This window comes from Phyllobates terribilis, unplaced genomic scaffold (assembly GCF_046119375.1).
Source record: "Phyllobates terribilis strain yellow unplaced genomic scaffold, ASM4611937v1 Scaffold_186__1_contigs__length_3700242, whole genome shotgun sequence".
Lineage (NCBI taxonomy): Eukaryota > Metazoa > Chordata > Amphibia > Anura > Dendrobatidae > Phyllobates > Phyllobates terribilis.
In genome coordinates, this window is record NW_027362946.1 from 43,213 (window position 1) to 65,325 (window position 22,113).

Sequence of the window (22,113 nt, forward strand, 5' to 3'; positions counted from 1 at the left end):
ATGACCATTTTTCTTCTTATAGTTTTTTTTTCTGATTAATGGCCCTAGTAAACATACATTTATGTGCTGCATGGATACCAACTAAAACCAAGCTCAAATTCTGTGTTTTTTAACGGGCACCATAGTGGCCGTGTGGGAAGACGCTATGGATGATACACCCCTAACTATCCAACTATCATTTGGTAAAAATCTCATAGGTCCTGGATTCATTAGTACCTGCACGAAGAATGGGGCTAAGTGAGTATTTATTAAAGGGAATCCACTCAACCGACTATCCCATGGCTGATTAAAGGGAATCTGTCACCCGCTGGGACTTATCTAACCTCTAATATGGGGATACAGGTGATAGAAATGTGAATCTATACTTACCTGTATGCCTCATATTAGAGGTCTGTTTGCTGTGAAATGGCTTTTTATTCAGTGAAGATTCCGATGCTTGCGGGCCGGGAAGAAATTCCCTGTGACGTGCAGTTAGCATGTCCAGGTCCCGCGCACTTCACTTTTTACGGAAGGTGCAGTTGTACTGTGTACTATGCAGTCATAGTACTGCAGGGATCTTGTGTGCAGGTGCCGGTGAGTCACGGTGAATTCCCGGCGCCTTGGCTCAAGATCTCTGCAGTACTATGGCTGCATAGTACAGAGTACAAGTGCGGCACTACCATAAAAAGCGCGCAGGCGCGGGATCTGGACATGGCGACTGCACGTCACAGGGCACTGTGACATGCAGGAAAGGGGGGAAATATTTTAATCAACACAGTAGGCGGGGATTTCTTCCCGTCCCCTGGCCAGCAAGCATAGGAATCTTCACTGAATAAAAAGCCATTTCACAACAAACAGACCTCTAATATGAGGCATAGATGTATAGATTCACATTTCTACCACCTGTATGTCCATATTAGAGGTCAGATAAGTCCCAGGGGGTGACAGATTCCCTTTAATCAGCCGTGGGGAAGTCATAAAACCAGATATGTATCAAGGTATTGTAAGGTGGCTAATGGCCGCGTAGTCGATGAGAGGTATGTGTCACAGAGATGGCTGGTCTCTGTGATGTAACCCGGAGTGTTTCTCTAGGGCACATAAGCACTAAGAGGATCGTTTGGTGCACCTGGGAGCCGGGTTACGGGTAGCTAGGAGAGAATGGGTGGGTCCAGCTACCCACATACCTCACCTCTGGGTGTGGTTAACAGCCTATAAAATGGAGGCAGTTGTTTGGCACATGGTCTGTGTGTTTGGAGGGAGAAGACCTCCTGTGTATGTTTGTCTTCAGACCAAGCCAGGACACTGGACGCTAGTCCAGCTTGTGTGCCACACAGGCCTGGCTGAGCAGAGACCTGATAAGGACATTTACTTTGTTTGCCTGATCTAAAGGCTATTTGCTTTTCTGTTTGGCTTCTGGGTTTATGAAGCAATAAACCCACATGAACTTTTAAAGGAACATGCCTCACGTTTTCCTCCTGTCGCACCCAAGTGAGTAAAACCTCTACAATTGGTGTTAGACGTGCGGGCAGTGTTCCCAGCAGAGATGTGTGACTGCTACAGGAAAACTTGCATGTCCTGGGTGAAGTCTGTTGCAAGCCATCAAGCATCGCCAGATGTAGCAACAGGAGACCAACAGGCTGTTGCTACAGCAGATCCAGCAGCACCAGCAGGAACAATGGCAGCAGATGCAGCTTCTGGCAACCGCCATCCAGGGCAGGAAGAATGCCCCAAACCCAGGTCCGGCTGATGACTCCCACGTCCCGAAGGCAGTAAGACGGGCTTTGCAGAAAATGACCCCTGGGGATGACATTGAAGGTCGTTGAGAGGGAGAAACTTCCGCCAGAGCATTGGGCAGAGGTACTGACGCCATACTTGATGGGAGAGCCCCAGAAGGTGTACTATGATTTAGCTTTGCAGGACGCCAAAGAGTATGGCAAGCTAAAAACTGAGATTCTCTTGCACTTGGGGGTGACAATGACTATCAGGGCACAGCGGGTTCAGTGCTGGGCGTATCACCGGGACAAACCACCTCGCTCCCAAATATTTGAACTGTTGCACCTGGTTCAGAACTGGCTGCAGCCGGAATCCTCTACGCCTGCGCAGATGGTAGAGCGGGTGGTGATGGACCGGTTTGTGCACTCCCTGCCGAGGTCCATACAGACTTGGGTTGCCAAGGGTGATTCCCAGAATGTGGATGAACTGGTCAGACAGGTCGAGAGATACCAGGGAGTTGAAGATTCCTTGGGAAGGCAGCCCACTCCATACTGGGGATCCAAAGTCCCTACGGGTGACGTTGTTTGCTGGAGGTGCCGAGGCCCAGGCCATATAGCCGCCCGTTGTCCCCTGATCCCTGAGCCGATGGATTGCAGCATAGGATGCCGTTGTTCATATTATGCTTATCTGGCCTGCAGTGTAAACTGTTCACCTAGCGAGGGGCCACAAGCATATCACGTGAAGGTGAACGGACGGGAGTTAATGGCACTGCTAGATTCCGGGATTCTGGTGACCCTTATGAGGACCACCCTTCCTCACAAATGATCCCGGGGAAAAAAGTTGGCATTCAGTGCATTCATGGTGAGGCTAAGGATTACTCCATGGCCAGAGTGGACATTGAAACGGCCCACAGTACTGAGTCCCAAGAGGTTGGCGTCGTTCAGAACTTATTGCACCCTATTATTATAGGCTGGGACTTTTGTTTGTTTTGGGATCTGTGGGGGAAGGGTTCCCGGCTTGCTGGCTCAGATAAGAAACCAGTTAACCTTGATGAGGTATCACCACATCCAGAGTCTGACAGGATTCCCTATTGTGTCCTTGTGGAGGATAAGGAGGTAGCGCCCCCAGAGTCTGCCATTCCGGAGTTAGGAGTGACCAGTGAGAATTTTGGGTCTGCCCAGCATAGAGACCTAACTCTGAAGGAAGCCTTTAATAATGTCACTGTCATAAATGGGGTTGCACAGGAGCCAGGGGCTGACACAAGATTTCCCCATTTTATGATGAGTGGGGAGTTGTTGTACCGGGTCAAGAAAGTGAGGGAAGAGCGTGTAGAGCAATTAATAGTGCCGGGCCCCTTTAGATGGAAGGTGTTGGACATGGCCCATTCACATGTCTTGGGGGGGACGGGACATCTGGAAGTGAAAAAAAACGCAGGAACGGATCGTGCAGAGGTTCTATTGTCCCGGATGTCCCCGTGAAATATTTAAGTATTGCAGGTCTTGCCCTATGTGCCAGTTAACCACTCCCACCTCTCACTTTCGAAGTCACCTCGTGCCATTTGGCCATTATTGAAGTGCCGTTCGAGAGAATTGATATAGACTTGGTCGGTCCCCTGGTTGAATCTGCTCGTGGGCATGAATATATATTGGCTATCCTGGACTATGCCACACGCTATCCTGAAAAGATTCCACTGAGAAACTCCTCTGCAAAGAGTATAACCTGCAAGTTGGTCCACGTGTTTTCCCAAACAGGCTTACCAAAAGGAGATACTCACAGACCAGGTAACTCCCTTTATGAGTAAGGTGATGAGGGAGTTATGCAATGTCCTGCAAATCTCCCAAGTGAGGATTTCAGTATACCATCCTCAGACAGATGGCCTTGTCGAACGGTTTAACAAGACTCTGAAGAGTATGCTGAGGAAGGTCATAGAAAGGGACGGCAGAAACTGGGACTGTCTCCTACCATATCTGTTCTCCATCCGAGAGGTTCCACAGGCCTCTACAGGGTTCTCGCCATTCGAACTCCTGCATGTCCGACATCCGCGGGGTCTCCTGGATGTCGCAAAGGAAACCTGGGAAGCAGAGGTCACGCCCCACAAGAGCGTTATCGAGCACGTCGCTCTGATGTAGGAGATGATTGCGAAGGTGATGCCAATCGTAAAATAACATCTCCTCCAGGCACAAGAAGTTCATGCCAGAGTCTACAACTGGTCAGCCAGAGTGAGGCAACTCAATCCGGGAGACCAAGTCCTCGTGCTAATTCCTACGGTGGAAAGTAAGTTCTTGGCTAAGTGGCAAGGGACATATGAGGTGTTGGAAAAAGTGGGTGAAGTGAACTACAAGGTTCATCAACCGGGACGACGTAAACCATACCAGATATACCACGTCAACCTCATCAAGCCGTGGCAAGACAGAGAAGCTGTGGACGCTCCATGCTAGCTGGGCAACCCAGAAGGTGACGTTGGCGCAATAGCGGAAATGCTAATGAAGGCTGAGAAACAGCAGTGTCGGGAGTTGCTGCAGAAGAACCAGGATCTGTTCTCGGAATTGTCAGGCTGCACAAGGTTCATAGAACACGAGATTCTGACGGAGCCACATGTGCGGGTGAACTTGAAGCCCTATCGGATACTGGAGGCGCAACGAGAGTTAATCTCCAAAAGAGGTGGCTCGTATGCTGAAGCTCGGTATCATTGAAGAATCCAAGAGCGGTTGGTCGAGCCCGATCGTCTAGGTCCCAAAGCCCGATGGTGAGCGGAGATTCTGCAACGACTATCGGAAGTTGAAAGAGGGCTCCAAATTTGACGCATATCCCATGCCACGCGTCAATGAGATGATCGAGAGGCTTGGGCCAGCAAGGTAAATAACCACCTTGGATCTGACGAAGGGATATTGGCAGATCCCCATGGCACAGGGAGCCAAAGAGAAGACTGCGTTTTCTACACCGGACGGATGCTTCCAGTATATCCAGATGCCGTTTGGACTGCAGGGGGCCACTGCAACCTTCCAGAGAGCCATGGATCGCATCCTTGCATCCCATAAGAAATATACTGCAGCATATCTGGACGATATTATTATCTTTAGACCAGACTGGGAGAGTCATCTGGAAGAAGTCCAGGCTGTGTTTGATGCTCTGAGGAAGGCAGGGTTTTCAATAAACCCGAAGAAATGTGCCATGGGAAAAATAAGAAGCTTACTAAAGTGGACCGCTGTAGAAAAAGCAAGTCAGAGCCTTCCTGGGAATCGTGGGATACTACAGAAAATTCATCCCAAACTTAACCATGATGGCCGCACCCCTGACTGACCTCCTTTAAAGGGACAAAATCAGCCATGGACAAGTGGACTGCAGAGGAAGAGATGGCCTTTCAAGAGATGAAACTGGCTCTGTGTAGGCAACCGGTCCTGGTTGCCCCGGACTTCAAGAAGGAGTTTATACTCCAGACAGATGCCTCAGATGTCAGTTTAGGAGCAGTCCTTTCCCAGGAGATACACAGGGAGGAGCACCCTGTCCTCTACCTGAGTAGAAAGCTGTCCTCCTGCGAGAAAAATTATTCAGTCATAGAGTAGGAGTGCTTGGCCATAAAATGGGCAGTGGACACCTTACCGTACTGTTAGGTTGAAAATTTAAATTAGTATCCAACTATGCCCCACTCAGATGGATAAGGGAAACAAAGGGAAAAATGCCAGGGTCACCAGCTGGTTTATAGCCCTACAGGACTTCCACTTCCATGTAGAACATAGAGCAGGGAAGCTACATGGTAAAGCCGATGCCCTCTCCAGAATCCCTTGTCTGGTAGAAGAAGGTCCCAAGCCCCACGGCTTAAGGCAGAGGGGGGATACATGTAAGGTGGCTAATGGTCGCGTAGTCGATGGGAGTTATCACAGAGATGGATAGTCTCTGTGATGTAACCCGGAGTGTTTCTCTAGGGCACATAAGCACTAAGAGGATCGTTTGGTGCACCTGGGAGCCGGGTTACGGGTAGCTAAAAGAGAATGGGTGGGTCCAGCTACCCACATACCTCACCTCTGGGTGTGGTTAACAGCCTATAAAATGGAGGCTGCTGTTTGGCACATTGTCTGTGTGTTTGGAGGGAGAAGACCTCCTGTGTATGTTTGTCTTCAGACCAAGCCAGGACACTGGACGCTACCCCAGCTTGTGTGCCACACAAGTCTGGCTGAGCAGAGACCTGCTAAGAACATTTACTTTGTTTGCCTGATCTAAAGGCTATTTGCTTTTCTGTTTGGCTTCTGGGTTTATGAAGCAATAAACCCACATGAACTTTTAAAGGAACATGCCTCATGTTTTCCTCCCGTCGCACCCAAGTGAGAAAAACCCCTACGATATGTATAAAGGAAAGGGTATGGTACTCAGAGAATGTTTCAATAATCCGCCTCAATGCGTTTCCCCAGTAGATTCATCTGGAGGCTTGATACAGTGATGATAATTCATGATGTTCAGCATAGTGTGCCTAATAGCCAGGTATCCATGTTTAAATAGCCCACTTCATCCAAAACCCCTCCCAGACTAGGAGGCCCATTTCCATTCCTAGAGAATTGTCACAGGATATACAGAATGGAGTCTGTCTACAATAATGTACTGCACCTACGCTACTTCTCATGAGCTAGAGGACCGATAATGTCAATCCCCTAGTGTGCATGTCGGGAAGTGACGTGCTTTACACTGAAACGCCAGATAAACTGATTGCCGCCGCGCCACTCATACCTGTGACTGTGCATGCCCATAGTTATCATTCCACGCAGGAGCGCCTCTAGGATCATTGTCCACAAATGCACATGCCCAGATGTCTGCATTCCACTCCAGAGCGCACATGGTATTGATTGCATTCCACCAACAGAAAAATCCTCTCTCTGAGATCAGTGTCATGGGAGACTAAAAACAAGTATTGCACATCCTCACATCATGCAACAGGCATGTAGATCTACTTTATCATTACAAAAAATATGGGATGGTGGCCCACAGTATATTCCTAAATGGTCATATTTGACCCCTATTGCATAATTAGAGACTAACAAGTGTGGTGATCCTTGTGTATTACTAAACAGTGTTATGCACACGCCCGGGCTGACTGGCGTGTGCGTGATTTAGTGATTCCACTGTGCCATGAACCAGAGAGTGCCTGGAGGGGCGTAACTAAGCGTCAACCCGATCCGACCAAGGTAGCACGATGGCTAACGATGCCGTGCACCAGGGAGGAACCGAGCAGAGGGACCAGGTGCTACTCCAGGCCAGACCCCGGACACGGCTGTTGACCCACACCGGGGAATACAGGAACAGGCAGGTTAGGCTGGCACACAGACAGGTGGGTATTGGTAGACACGGCTGGCATGCAGACAGGAGGATACTGGCAGGCACGGCTGGTATGCAGACAGGAGGGTACTGACAAGTACGGCTGGCGTGCAGACGGGGAGGTACTAGCAGGTTGGAGCACAGGCGGGATAGGGTCCAGTACAGACTGGGATTCAGGAACAGAACCGCAGATGAGGTAGACAAGCAGAGCAGAGAGGAACCGCTGGAGCGGTGGGCAAGGCGGAGCAGAGAGGTACCGTGGGAGCGGTGAGCAAGCAGGGCAGGGAGAAACCGCCGGAGCGGTGAGCAAGGCAGAGCAGGCAGGAACCGCCGGAGCGGTGAGCAAGGCAGAGCAGGCAGGAACCGCCGGAGCGGTGAGCAAGGCAGAGCAGGCAGGAACCGCCGGAGCGGTGAGCAAGGCAGAGCAGGCAGGAACCGCCGGAGCGGTGAGCAAGGCAGAGCAGGCAGGAACCGCCGGAGCGGTGAGCAAGGCAGAGCAGGCAGGAACCGCCGGAGAGGTGAGCAAGGCAGAGCAGGCATTAACCGCCGGAGCGGTGAGCAAGGCAGAGCAGGAAGGAACCGCCGGAGCGGTGAGCAAGGCAGAGCAGGAAGGAACCGCCGGAGCGGTGAGCAAGAAGGAACAGCCTGAGCGGTGAGCAAGGCAGAGCAGAGAGGACAGGGCTCTGTTCACACTGAACAGACTGGAAGGGTGAAGCAGAACCAGATACACACAAGGTACTTGCAATGAAGTAGCGAGTGGACTCCAAACTCACAACAGAAGTACAGAGACAAAGAGTAGGAGTTAGGTGCAGGTTCAGAGACTGGAGGAAAAGGGAAGATACGGACACAGAGACAAACAGGCTAGGAGAGTGTTCAGACAGGAACTGACACTGCAACAATATACAGGAGCAAGTCTGGGTATACGGCCCCCAGAGAGGCGGTCAAACAGGCTAGGAGTGTTCAGACAGGCCTGGGAAGTTATTGTGGGAGTAGATCCCACAGCACCCTCAGGTCCAGGTCGGTCAGGGTTTTCTGAGTACATTAAAGCTAAGGTCACTCTGATTGTCACAAGTTCCTATTACTGGTGTTATCCCATATTTTTCTTGGTGTCTTGGTTAGGTATGGAGGAGTGTCTGTCTCTCCCGATTTTCTGCAAACAATCGTGTGGAATCCAAAATGTACTGCGGGTACCTTTTTCCATGAATCTGGTGTTCATGTCTATTGCCTGTATATTAAGATCTGTGACATTAGAGCAGTTTCATCTCAACTGTAAAAATTGGCCCTTGGATATTGCTTTTTTTTTTTTTAAAGGATGATGGGGTGGTGACTATCCCACTTCAATAGTTTATTAGTGCTTGTAGGTTTATGGTAGTGGAGTGTCCTTAGGGTCCCATCTCATACTTTCTTGGTTGGTACATCCAGGAAAAGGAACTGGTAATAATTAAATTTGTTCTCTAACAAATTCAAGAAATTCTTCACTCGTCTCTGACCAGATGATAAAAATAGTGTCAATATATCTATACCACACCCCAATATATGGATGCCACCACATATGATCATCCCAGAATATTGTGGTTTCCTCCCACCAGCCCAGGAATACGTTAGCATACAAGGAGGTACAGAGACTCCCCATCGCAGTACCCCTGAGCTGGTAGAAGTACTTCCTGTCAAAAAGAAAGAAGTTATGAGTAAGAGTGAATTTTAGAAGATCGACCATGAAGTCATTATGTCTGCTACACTCTATTGATCTCGATTTCAAGAAGTGTTCAAGAAATCATACCATTCTATGATTCTATGAAATGTCTTACTCCTCTGATACCATCCTCATGCAGAATATTACTGTACAAAGCCTCGATATCTAATAAGGCCTGGTCCCCTACATGCATGTATACATGCTCGAGGGTCTACATGTAGGGGAGCAGGAAAAGGGAAACCAATCCCAGAGGGATTATTCCAACTGCAAAACCTCAGGTGGTACTTTGGGAACATTATACTGTGGAGGGGGGCATCATACATACAGCATAAGGGGGGGCATTACACTGTGTGGGGGCATCATACATCCTGCATTAGGGGCATAATGGGGGCATTACACTGTGTGGGGGCATCATACATCCTGAATAAGGGGCATAATGGGGGCATTACACTGTGGGGGGCATCATACATCCTGCATAAGGGGCATAATGGGGGCATCATACATACTGTATAAGGGGCATAATGGGGGCATTACACTGTGTGGGGGCATCATACATCCTGTATAAGGGGCATAATGGGGGCATTACACTGTGTGGGGGCATAATGGGGGCATTACACTGTGTGGGGGCATCATACATCCTGCATAAGGGGCATAATGGGGGCATTACACTGTGTGGGGCATCATACATCCTGTATAAGGGGCATAATGGGGGCATTACACTGTGTGGGGGCATAATGGGGGCATTACACTGTGTGTGGGCATCATACATCCTGCATAAGGGGCATAATGTGGGCATTACACTGTGTGGGGGCATCATACATCCTGCATAAGGGGCATAATGGGGGCATTACACTGTGTGGGGCATCATACATCCTGCATAAGGGGTATAATGGGGGTATTACACTGTGGGGGCATCATACATCCTGCATAAGGGGTATAATGGGGGTATTACACTGTGGGGGCATCATACATACTGCATAAGGGGTATAATGGGGGCATTACACTGTGGGGGTCCTGTACTATGAGAACAATACGTTTCCTCCCTTCCTGTCTCCATAGTTGGGTCGTATGTATCTATTACAGGAAACAGAACAAAAACCTTATGATTCTTATAAAGGAGCAACACAAGACCCCAAAAGAGTCTCCGTGCTGAAGGGGTTAATGCCCTCTGCGCCCAGTAATGGGGGTCTCCACATACCTCCACCTGCAGAGCCGCCACCACATATATGGCTGCTCTGTGCGCACAGGAGCTGTGATGAGGTCACAGGAGGGGAGGAGTCAGGGGTCACATGATCAGGGGCCTCAGTGGATGCAGGACTCTGCTGTGCTGGTTGTCATGGTGCTGGATGAGCTGAAGTTTATGTGTGGGGTCAGGAGGGGTTTACAGTGTGGATGTAGCAGAGCCGCGTGTGTACGAGGTGTACGGAGCAGAGCCGTGTGTGTACGAGGTGTACGGAGCAGAGTCGCGTGTGTACGAGGTGTACGGAGCAGAGCCGCGCGTGTACGAGGTGTACGGAGCAGAGCCGTGTGTGTACGAGGTGTACGGAGCGGAGCCGCGTGTGTACGAGGTGTACGGAGCGGAGCCGCGTGTGTGCGAGGTGTACGGAGCGGAGCCGTGTGTGTACGAGGTGTACGGAGCGGAGCCGCGTGTGTGCGAGGTGTACGGAGCAGAGCCGCGTGTGTACGAGGTGTACGGAGCGGAGCCGCGTGTGTGCGAGGTGTACGGAGCAGAGCCGTGTGTGTACGAGGTGTACGGAGCGGAGCCGCGTGTGTACGAGGTGTACGGAGCAGAGCCGCGCGTGTACGAGACGTACGGAGCGGAGCCGCGTGTGTACGAGGCTTACGGAGCGGAGCCGTGTGTGTACGAGATGTACGGAGCAGAGCCGCGTGTGTACGAGGTGTACGGAGCGGAGCCACGCGTGTACGAGATGTACGGAGCAGAGCCGCGTGTGTACGAGGTGTACGGAGCGGAGCCGCGCGTGTACGAGATGTACGGAGCAGAGCCGCGTGTGTACGAGGCGTGCGGAATGGAGCCGGGTGTACGAGGCGTACAGAGCAGAGCCGCGCGTGTACGAGGCGTACGGAGCGGAGCCACGCGTGTACGAGGCGTGCGGAGCCACGCGTGTACGAGGCGTACGGAGCGGAGCCGCGCGTGTACGAGGCGTACGGAGCGGAGCCGCGTGTGTACGAGGCGTACGGAGCGGAGCCGCGCGTGTACGAGGCGTACGGAACGGAGCCGCGCGTGTACGAGGTGTACAGAGCGGAGCAGGCGTATGGAGTGGAGCCGCGCGTGTACGGAGCGGAGCCGTGTATGTACGGAGCTGGGGGTGTACGGAGCCATGTGTGTACAGAGCGGAGCAGGCGTACGGAGTGGAGCCGCGCGTGTACGGAGCGGAGCCGTGTATGTACGGAGCTGGGGGTGTACGGAGCCATGTATGTATGGAGCGGAGCCGTGTATGTACGCTGTATACAGCTGTATACCCCCAGGTTCAGTCGGAGACACCGCGGCTCTTTATCAGACTGTAGAAGAACTGACTCTGGACACTCGGTAAAACTGCGCTCGGACGTCTCTTGTTTCTCGCACAGATATTGATAACATAAGATGGAGTCAGACGAAACCTCCTACAAAACCTGATAACAAAGTCATTACTACAGGACTGGATGAGAAAGGGATTTATTCTACAAGAAACGCTGGGGCCACAAATGAGAGAATCTGGGCCCCGTGGCTGGATACTCCGGGCCCCCGGCGTGTTAGGACCAGACGGGGTCTTTGTCCCTGGAGCTTCTCTGCTCGGTATAATGAGACTCTGATCTTGTTCTTATAAAGAGGGTTGGAGTAAAATAGAAGCTGCCTGAATATGAGGACCTTGTCTGATCTCTATGTCCTTGTGTACAGAGCTATGGAGATAGCGCTATTCTCTGTATAATAGATGTGATGTCGCTGGAGCCCATATATTCCTGTACAGGGGTCTCTGTAGAGATAATCTTACCCCAGCATTATGGATTGGGTGAAGGGAAAAGGGATTGGGGGCATTTTATTGTTATTTCCCTGTAATAAAAACTGTAATAAAATATAACGGATTAATAAAAAGTGTTTTGTTTTCCCACCATTTTGTCTGTAGGCGGTAAAGAGCCGAGGCTGAAGATGCTTTATCTACAAAAGGCCCCGGCCCCACTATCAGTATTTGGTCAGTATCTTTTCTCAGAAGTGGGAGCCAAAACCAGGAGTGGGTGATAAATGCAGAATTGGTGACTTGTTTCTATTATACCTTTTCTCTGATTGTTCCTCACCTGTTTTGGCTCCCACTCCTGAGAAAAAATACTGACCAAATACTGATAGTGGGGCCGTGGCCAAAGAGTGAGGATTGGAAACTCCGAATGTCCTTGTCTATTTGGGGATTGGGAGTTAGGAAAAGGGGCAGGAGAACATTTTGGGTTTTGTTTTGGGGGCAAGAGATGCAATATTTGTCCATATAGTGTAAATATATGAATACAGTTCGGTCCAGAAATATTTGGACAGTGAATTTTCGTGGTGATTTCAGCTCTGCAGGCCACTAATCTGGATTTAAAATGAAACTGAGATGTAATTGAAGTGGAGACTTTCAGGTTTAATTAAAAGGATTAAACAAAAATCTCCTGTGAAACGTTTAGAAATTACAACCATTTTTCTACGAAGCCTCCTCATTCCAGGGGTGCAAAAGTAATTGGAGAAATTAACTTTACCATAAATAAAATGCTCATTAATACTTTGTAGAGAATCCTTTGCAGCAATGACGGCCTGAAGTCTGGAAGCCATGGACGTCACCAAACGCTGGGTTTCCTCCTTTGTGAGGCTGTGCCGCCTTTACTGCAGTGACTTCAGTTGTTGCTTGTTTGTGGGTCTTTCTCCCTTATGTTTTGTCTTCAGCCTGTGAAATGCAGCTCGATGGGGTCGAGATCTGGTGACTGACGTGACCATTGCGCCATTACAGAATATTTCACTTCTTTACAGTAAAAAACTCCAGGGTTGCTTTCGCACTATGTTTTGGGTCATTGTTCATCTGTATTGTGAAGAACTGATCATGTGACTGCTGTCCATGTGATCGTCTCTGCCCAGCCACATGACCGTGACTATAATGATGTGATCGTACATCACTTCCCATTCTGCCACCACATTATTCATTATCATGTGATTTTTTTTATGTGCCGAATCCGTCAGCACCTCCAGTATTGGCGCGTCACCGGTGAGATGACTGCTTCCTCTCACGTGTTGGTCGCATCACATGAAAACAGCACCATCAATCATGCGCACAGGCACCTTGTTTTCAGTGGGCGGACCATCTGAAGATAGTGTCTGAAGTCACTACTGCTTCTTGGATGATGTTCCATTGATTTTGTATGTGCAGGAATCCACATGCGTTACAACTTTTTTGATTGGGTCCTACATGTAAATAGCCTGGTTGTTCAGTCCACCATCTCCCCATGACGAAGCCAGATGCAAAACGTGCGTCGGAAGTGTTTTTCCCTTTTGACTGGTGAGGTTACTTTATGCCACTGTGCATTTCTTACACTTTAATATTAATATAATATAATGATGGTCTGTTTCACTTCCATGAGAGCTCTTTTCCGTGTTATGGGTTAACAGCAACAGTTTCCAAATACAAATGCCACACCTGGAATCAGCTCCAGACCTTTTACCTGCTTAATTGATGATGGATTAATGAGGGAAGAGCCCATGCAGTCAATGAAAGAGCTTTTGAGATAATTGTCCAATTACTTTGGTCCCATGAAAAAGATACTGCTCCATATTAAAGAGCTGTAATTCCTAAACCCTTCAATTAGGATGTGAATACCCTCAAATTAAGGCTATGACTCCACTATCAGTTTTTGGTCAGTATTCGGTCAGTATTTTTTCTCAGGAATGGGAGCCAAAACCTGGTCACATGACCATGAATCGCCAATGGGTTGGCATGACAACCTGGGGTCTGGAGGAGACCCCTGCGGTTGTCATTGCCAGGATGCTATGAACGCCGCCTAGCGGTCGGCGCTTATAGCCAGTGAGCATTTCTGCTACACACAGGTGATCTGATGATTGCAGACTATTGAAGGAAGTGAAAAGTAAAAAAAAATGTTTTTAAAAATATTAAAAAAATATAAAAGTTTAAATCGACCCCTTTCACCACATTCAAAATAAAACAACAAAAAAAATAAAATATACACATATTTGGTGTCGCTGCATTTAGAATCATCCAATCTATCAATATATGGGCAGCTGACCAGTGCTCAACGGCCAGTGGCGGCTGCCCCATAGTTAGCCATGCTCCCGAAGTAACAAAGAGGGGTGGCAAGGTAGGGTAGCATGGTGGCTCAGTGGTTAGCACTGCAGCCTTGCAGCGCTGGGGTCCTGGGTTCAAATTCCACCAAGGATAGCATCTGCAAGGAGTTTGTATGTTCTCCCCGTGTTTGTGTGGGTTTCCTCCGGGTTCTCCAGTTTCCTCCCACACTCCAAAGACATACTATAAAATAAGTAGAGGGGAGAGAGCGCAGATTGTAAATGCAGTATCAAGATTCAAATCTATATTAAATAAGTGCTGGTTGCACTCACCTTTATGATGTCATAATAAACTTGTCAATAATTCCAAAATAACCATAAGATAGAAAAATGAGCTGCACTCACCAGTCCTTAACCGCTTCTCGACCGCCCACTGTACATAAACGTCCGCGCTGCCTGGGCTCTGTGCAGCGCGGACGTTTAAAAACGGTGGGTGGTCCCGCAGCGCTCAGGACCCCCAGGGTCCTGCAAGCGCTGTGGGAGCGGTGCAGAGCGATAGCTCTGACAGGGAACATCATCGGGACCTGATTGGATGAGGTCCCAGTGATGTTAACCCTTTGCTGTCTTCTATATGCCGCGATCTATAGTGACCGCGGCATATAGAAGACAGCAGGAGGAGAGGGGGTGGTATACTTACCTCTCAGAAGACCCCTGATACCTTCCAGGACCTTGGGTTGCTATGGCAGCTGGAGGTCACATGACCGCCTCCAGCTCTGCCATATATGGTGTCCTGCCTGGCTCAGCCTGCAGCTGAAGCCTGGCAGGAGACTCTGACTGTGAAACAGTCAGTGAAGATCTCATGTAATGTAATATATGTCTATTACATTACATGAGATCAGTGATCAGAAAAATAAAAATTATTGTCCCATACAGGGACTAAGTAAAAATGTAAAAAAAAGTAAAAAAAAATGTTTTGAAACTGTTAAAAAAAAAATACAAAATAAATTAAAATAAATAAATAAAATATTAAACCGATAAATCCGTATACAGTGCCTACAAGTAGTATTCAACCCCCTGCAGATTTAGCTGGTTTGATAAGATGCAAATAAGTTAGAGCCTTTAAACTGCAAACGAGAGTAGGTTTTATGAACAGAAGCATAAATCTTACAAACCAAAAAGTTATGTTGCTCAGTTGAATTTTATTAAATTTTAAACATAAAAGTGTGGGTCAATTATTATACAACCCCTATGTTTAATATTTTGTGGAATAACCCTTGTTTGCAATTACAGCTAATAATCGTCTTTTATAAGACCTGATCAGGCCGGCACAGGTCTGTGGAGTTATCTTGGCCCACTCCTCCATGCAGATCTTCTCCAAGTTATCTAGGTTCTTTGGGTGTCTCATGTGGACTTTATTCTTGAGCTCCTTCCACAAGTTTTCAATTGGGTTAAGGTCAGGAGACTGACTAGGCCACTCCAACACCTTGACTTTTTCCCTCTTGAACCAGGCCTTGGTTTTCTTGGCTGTGTGCTTTGGGTCGTTGTCTTGTTGGAAGATGAAATTACGACCCATCTTAAGATCCTTGATGGAGGAGCGGAGGTTCTTGGCCAAAATCTCCAGGTAGGCCGTGCTATCCATCTTCCCATGGATGCGGACCAGATGGCCAGGCCCCTTGGCTGAGAAACAGCCCGACAGCATGATGCTGCCACCACCATGCTTGACTGTAGGGATGGTATTCTTGGGGTCGTATGCAGTGCCATCCAGTCTCCAAACGTCACGTGTGTGGTTGGCACCAAAGATCTCGATCTTGGTCTCATCAGACCATAGAACCTTGAACCAGTCTGTCTCAGAGTCCTCCAAGTGATCATGAGCAAACTGTAGACGAGCCTTGACATGACGCTTTGAAAGTAAAGGTACCATACAGGCTCGTCTGGAACGGAGACCATTGCGGTGGAGTACGTTACTTATGGCATTGACTGAAACCAATGTCCCCACTGCCATGAGATCTTCCCGGAGCTCCTTCCTTGTTGTCCTTGGGTTAGCCTTGACTCTTCGGACAAGCCTGGCCTCGGCACGGGAGGGCACTTTCAAAGGCTGTCCAGGCCGTGGAAGGCTAACAGTAGTTCCATAAGCCTTCCACTTACGGATGATGCTCCCAACAGTGGAGACAGGTAGGCCCAACTCCTTGGAAAGGGTTTTGTATCCCTAGCCAGCCTTGTGACCCTCCACGATCTTGTCTCTGATGGCCTTGGAATGCTCCTTTGTCTTTCCCATGTTGACCATGTCTGAGTGCTGTTCACAAGTTTGGGGAGGGTCTTAAATAGTCAGAAAAGGCTGGCAAAAGAGATCTTTAATCCACACATGTGAAGCTCATTATTCTTGGTGCCTGAACTACTTCTTAATACTTTAGGGGGACCAAACAGAATTCTTGTGGTTTGAGGGGTTGAATAATAAATGACACTCTGAATTAACTTTTAACGTTGTAAAAAAAAAAAAGAAAAAAAAAGAAAAAAAAAAATTTGCTGCAGTGCATTTCCTACTTCCAGGCTGATCTACAGTAAAAATGTCACAATGCCAAGTTAATTCTGCATGTGTCAACCAGCTAAATCTGCAGGGGGTTGAATACTACTTGTAGGCACTGTATTTATGCAAAAATAAAAAAAGTACACATATTTGGTATCGCCGTGTCCGAAACAACCCGAGCTATAAAACTGTCACACTAATTAACTCCTTCTGTGCACACCGTAATAAAAATAAATAAAAAACGGAGCAAAAAACTATGCTTTTTCCTCATATCGCCAAACAAAAAGTAGAAAAAAATGCGATCAAAATGCAAAATGGAAATAAAAATGGTACCGCTGAAAACGTCATCTTGTTCCGCAAAAAAAAAGCCGCCATACAGCTCCATCAGCCGAAAAATAAAAAAGTTATAGCGCTCAGAATAAAGCAATGCAAAAAAAATATTTTTTCTATAAAATTGTTTTATTGTGTAAAAGCGGCAAAACATAAAAAAATATACAGTAAGTGTAGTATCGCTGTAAACGTACCGACCCGAAGAATAACGCTGCCTGATCACTTTTACCACACGCAGAACGGCATAAAAAAAAACTCAAAAAACAATTCCTGAATTATTGTTTTTTGTTAATTTTACCTCACAAAAAAACGGAATAGAAAGCGATCAAAAAATGTCACATATCCAAAAATGGTACCAATAAAAATGTCAACTCGTCCCGCAAAAAACAAGCCGTCACTCTGACTCTGTCGGACGAAATATGGAAAAATTATAGCTCTCAAAATATGGCGATGCAAAAACTAGATTTTGCAAAAAAAAAGCGTCTCTTAGCGTGTGACAGTTGTCAGTCATAAAAACCCGATATAAATCTGGTATCTCTGTAATCACACCGACCCGAAGAATAAAGTAATCTCATCACTTATACCGCACGAGGAACGGCGTAAAAAATAAATAAAACCAATTCTTCACCTGCTACTGATTTGTTTATTATGTCTTCCAAAGATCGCAGTAAGGCTCTGCTCACACTTATCCTGTTCTCTGCTCTGAGCACTTACACCAGAGTTTCCGTGTAAATCTCTGAAATACGTGATTCAGACGGAACCCATGACGGAAGATTCCCTGTAATGAGGCAGATATAGGCCACTGTGGATGCCGTCTGGCCTGTGATCCCACGGTGTCATTTGTTTTAGGCGTGCATAAAAGTGCAGTTGGCCACAGTTTTGTGCACTTCTGAAAAAAAGGACAACGCTAAACAGAGGCCAGACGGAGTCCAGATTAACTCTGCTGCCTCATTACAGTGAATGGATCCCGCAGGGGTTTCATCTGAATTACATCACTTGGAAATTTAGATGGAAACCCCGATGTAAGTGCTCAGCCTAGAGCGCCGGATAAATGTTACGTAAAATGTTCCCAATAAAAGCTTCAACTCAGTCCTCAAAAAAAGCTAGTCCCCACTCAGGTCCGTCATCTGTTAAAAATATAAGGGACTTCCAAGTTACTGGTAGCAGAAAGGCTCTGGAAAAGCGAAATGGCCCTTGCCCCCCAAAAGAAATTCAGAAAATTTTGTGCTCCCAAATCGAAATGCCTATTCTACAATAATTTGTTCTCCAATTGTCAAATAGCGCTCCGTCCCCCCCAGATCTCGCCGTATGGCTGAGCGGTATGATACAGCCACATATGGGGTATTGCCACTTTTAGAAGAAATTGTGTGACACATTTCGGCACCATTTTTACCCATTGCCCTGTGTGAAAATGTAAAATCTGAGGGTAAAACATTTTTTTGTGGTAAAAATATAATTATGCTTTTTTCACTGCCCAATGGTATAAATTGAAAAATTAAAAAATACTCACTACTTCCCTAGATGATATTCCTTGAGAGGTGTAGTTTACAAAATGGGGTCACTTGTGGGGGTTTCTGCTGTTTCGGCATGTCAGCGACTCTTCAAATGTGACATGGTGTCTGCAACCTATCCCAGCCAACATAGCGCTCCTTTCTCTTCCGAACCCTGCCGTACACCAAAGCAGTGGTTTTCCCCCACATATGGGGTATCGGTGTACTCAGGAGAAATTGCACAACAAATTTCATGGTGCAATTTATCCTATTACCCTTATGATAATGTAAAATTAGGGGATGAAAAACATTTTTTGTGGGAAAAATGTTAAAATTTTATTTTTACGGCTCAATATTATAAACTTCTGTGAAGCAGCTGGGGGTGCAAGGTGCTCACCACACATCTAGATAAGTTCGCTAAGGGGTCTAGTTTCCAAAATGGTGGCACTTGTGGGGAGTTTCCACTGTTTAGGCACATCAGGGGCTCTCCAAACGCAACATGGCATCCGCTAATTATTCAAACAAATTTTACATTCAAAAAGTCAAATGGCGCTCCTTCCCTTTCAAACAGTGCCATGCGCCCAAACAGTAATTTGCCTCCACATATGGGGTATCGGCGTGTTCAGGAGAAATTGCACAACAAATTTCATGGTGCAATTTATCCTATTACCCTTATGATAATATAAAATTAAGGGATGAAAATGGTTTTGTGGGAAAAATGTGAAAATGTTATTTTTACGGCTCAATATTATAATCTTCTGTGAAGCACCTGGGGGTTCAAGGTGCTCACCACACATCTAGATAAGTTCCCTAAGGGGTCTAGTTTCCAAAATGGTGGCACTTGTGGGGGGTTTCCACTGTTTAGGCACATTAGGGGCTCCCCAAATGCGACATGGCGTCTGCTAATTATTCAAACAAATTTTACATTGAAAAAGTCAAATGGCGCTCCTTCCCTTCCAAACCCTGCTGTGCGCCCAAACAGTGGTTTTCCCTCACATATGGGGTATCAGCATGCTCAAGAGAAATTTCACAAAAAAATTTGGGGTCCATTTTTTCCTGTTACCCCTGTGAAAATAAAAAAAATTGGGTCTAAAGTAACATTTTTGTGAAAAAAGTTAAATGTTAATTTTTTTCTTCCACATTCCAAAAATTCCTGTGAAGCACCTGAAGGGTTAATAAAGTTCTTGAATGTGGTTTTGAGCACCTTGAGGGGTGCAGTTTTTAGAATGGTGTCACTTTTGGGTATTTTCTGTCATAAAGACCCCTCAAAGTGACTTCAAATATGATGTGGTCCCTAAAAAAATGTTTTTGTAAATTCTGTTGGAAAAATGAGAAATCGCTGGTCAACTTTTAACCCTTATAGCTCCCTAACAAAAAAAAATTTGGGTTCCAAAATTGTGCTGATGTAAAGTAGACATGTGGGAAATGTTATTTATGAACTATTTTGTGTGACATATCTCTCTGATTTAAGGGCATGAAAATTCAAAGTTTGAAAATTGCAAAATTTTCGCCAAATTTCCGATTTTTTCACAAATAAACGCAAGTTATATCGAAGAAATTTTACCACTATCCTGAAGTACAATATGTCACGAAAAAACAGTCTCAGAATCAGGGGGATCCGTTGAAGCGTTCCAGAGTAATTACTTCATAAAGTGACAGTGGTCAGAATTGAAAAAATTGGCCCGGTCACGAAGGCAAAAACAGGCTCTGGTGTGAAGTGGTTAAGAAAAGCGAGTAGAATTGTCTCCAATATAAATCGGAAAGATATACTCCGAAATAAACAGAAAAATAACATTAACACATTGGATACTAGGGTAACGTTTTCTACCACCTATAGTCCTCAGTATAATAAAATTACATCTAGAATTAAAAAGTATAACCCTATTATATATCAGAACAAGAAACTAAAAGACCTACTTTCTAATGCCATCCGCTTTGTAGCCAGGAAAGCGCCCGCTCTGGGAACCATCCTTTCTCCTAGCTTATACACTAGTGAGACTAATACTGTACAACCAAATTAGCTCAGCACAAAAGGTTTCTTCAGATGTGGAGCCAATCGCTGCAAAGCGTGTCTACACGCGGTTAAAACAGATAGTTTTATGTCCTTAAGTAATGATAGAGAATATAAAATTCATGATTTCCTCAATTGTAATTCATCAGGGGTTATATACCTTATAGAATGCACCTTGTGGAAGGTCCACTATGTGGGTTGTACCACAGGTGCGCTGAAAGTCCGTATCAGAAGACATCTTTCTGATGCGATTAATTTGGAAGCCATAAATACATCAGCAGTATCGAGGCATTTTGCGAGAGTTCATAAAGGTGACACCTCATTCTTTAAATATATGGAGATAGAGAAGGTATATAGATCCACACGAGGGGGGGATCATAAGTGCAAACTTCTGAACCGGGAGTCCCTGTGGATTTTCACATTGGATACCACAGGGGTTAAATTCAAGACAGGATCTGATACTGCAGTATTAAGAAATATAATTCTGCATTTATTTCCATGCATGTACACTGGGTACGGAAAGTATTCAGACCCCTTTAAATTTTTCACTCTTTGTTTCATTGCAGCCATTTGGTAAATTCTAAAAAGTTCATTTTTTTCTCATTAAAGTCCACTCTGCACCCCATCTTGTCTGAAAAAAAACAGAAATGTAGAAATTTTTGCAAATTTAATAAAAAAGAAAAACTGAAATATCACACGGGCATAAGTATTCAGACCCTTTGCTCAGTATTGAGTAGAAACACCCTTTTGGGCTAGTACAGCCATGAGTCTTCTTGGAAATGATGCAACAAGTTTTTCACACCTGCATTTTGGGATCCTCTGCCATTCTTCCTTGCACATCCTCTCCAGTTCCATCAGGATGAATGGTAAACGTTGGTGGACAGCCATTTTCAGGTCTCTCCAAAGATGCTCAATTGGGTTTAGGTCAGGGCTCTGGCTGGGCCAGTCGTCAAGAATGGTCACATAGTTGTTCTGAAGCCACTCCTTTGTTATTTTAGCTGTGTGCTTAGGGTCATTGTCTTGTTGGAAGGTGAACCTTTGGCCAAGTCTGAGGTGCAGAGCACTCTGGAAGAGGTTTTCATCCAGGATATCTCTGTACTTGGCCGCATTCATGTTTCCTTCAATTGCAACCAGTCGTCCTGTCCCTGCAGCTGAAAAACACACCCATAGCATGATACTGCTGTTATGATCTGCTACAAGAACTAAGGAAAGAGAGGAAACCTGTCCATACAATAGGACTAAGCTGATTCCCTACGATGCAGCAGGCAATCTGTTCCTTGTGAACAGACCCGCCTTCGTCCGCGGCTAGTCTGAACGCAGACCTATAGATTAAAGGGAGGGGTGCCTAAAAGAACTAAGGACTGGGACAAAATTGGACACCTCCTGGCAGAAGTAGTAGCAGAAGAAGACAAACAGACAAAAGTACTTAGTGGTCCAAGGACCAAACAAACTAGAGAGATACAGTAGGTACAAAGCACCTGGCTAGATTAAGAGTCAAAGTAACACTGAAGTCCAGCAAAGCCTGAAGGGGGGAGCTGGAATAAATAGGCAGAAGGTCACGTGACCACAAAATAGAAAAAACTAACAGGAGGGTTCTAACAACTGCCGCCACCATGTTTCACTGTTGGGATTGTATTAGGCAGGTGATGAGCAGTGCCTGGTTTTCTCCACACATACCACTTAGAATTATCACCAAAAAGTTCTATCTTTGTCTCATCAGACCAGAGAATCTTATTTCTCATAGTCTGGGAGTCCTTCATGTGTTTTTGAGCAAACTCTATGCGGGCTTTCATATGTCTTGCACTGAGGAGAGGCTTC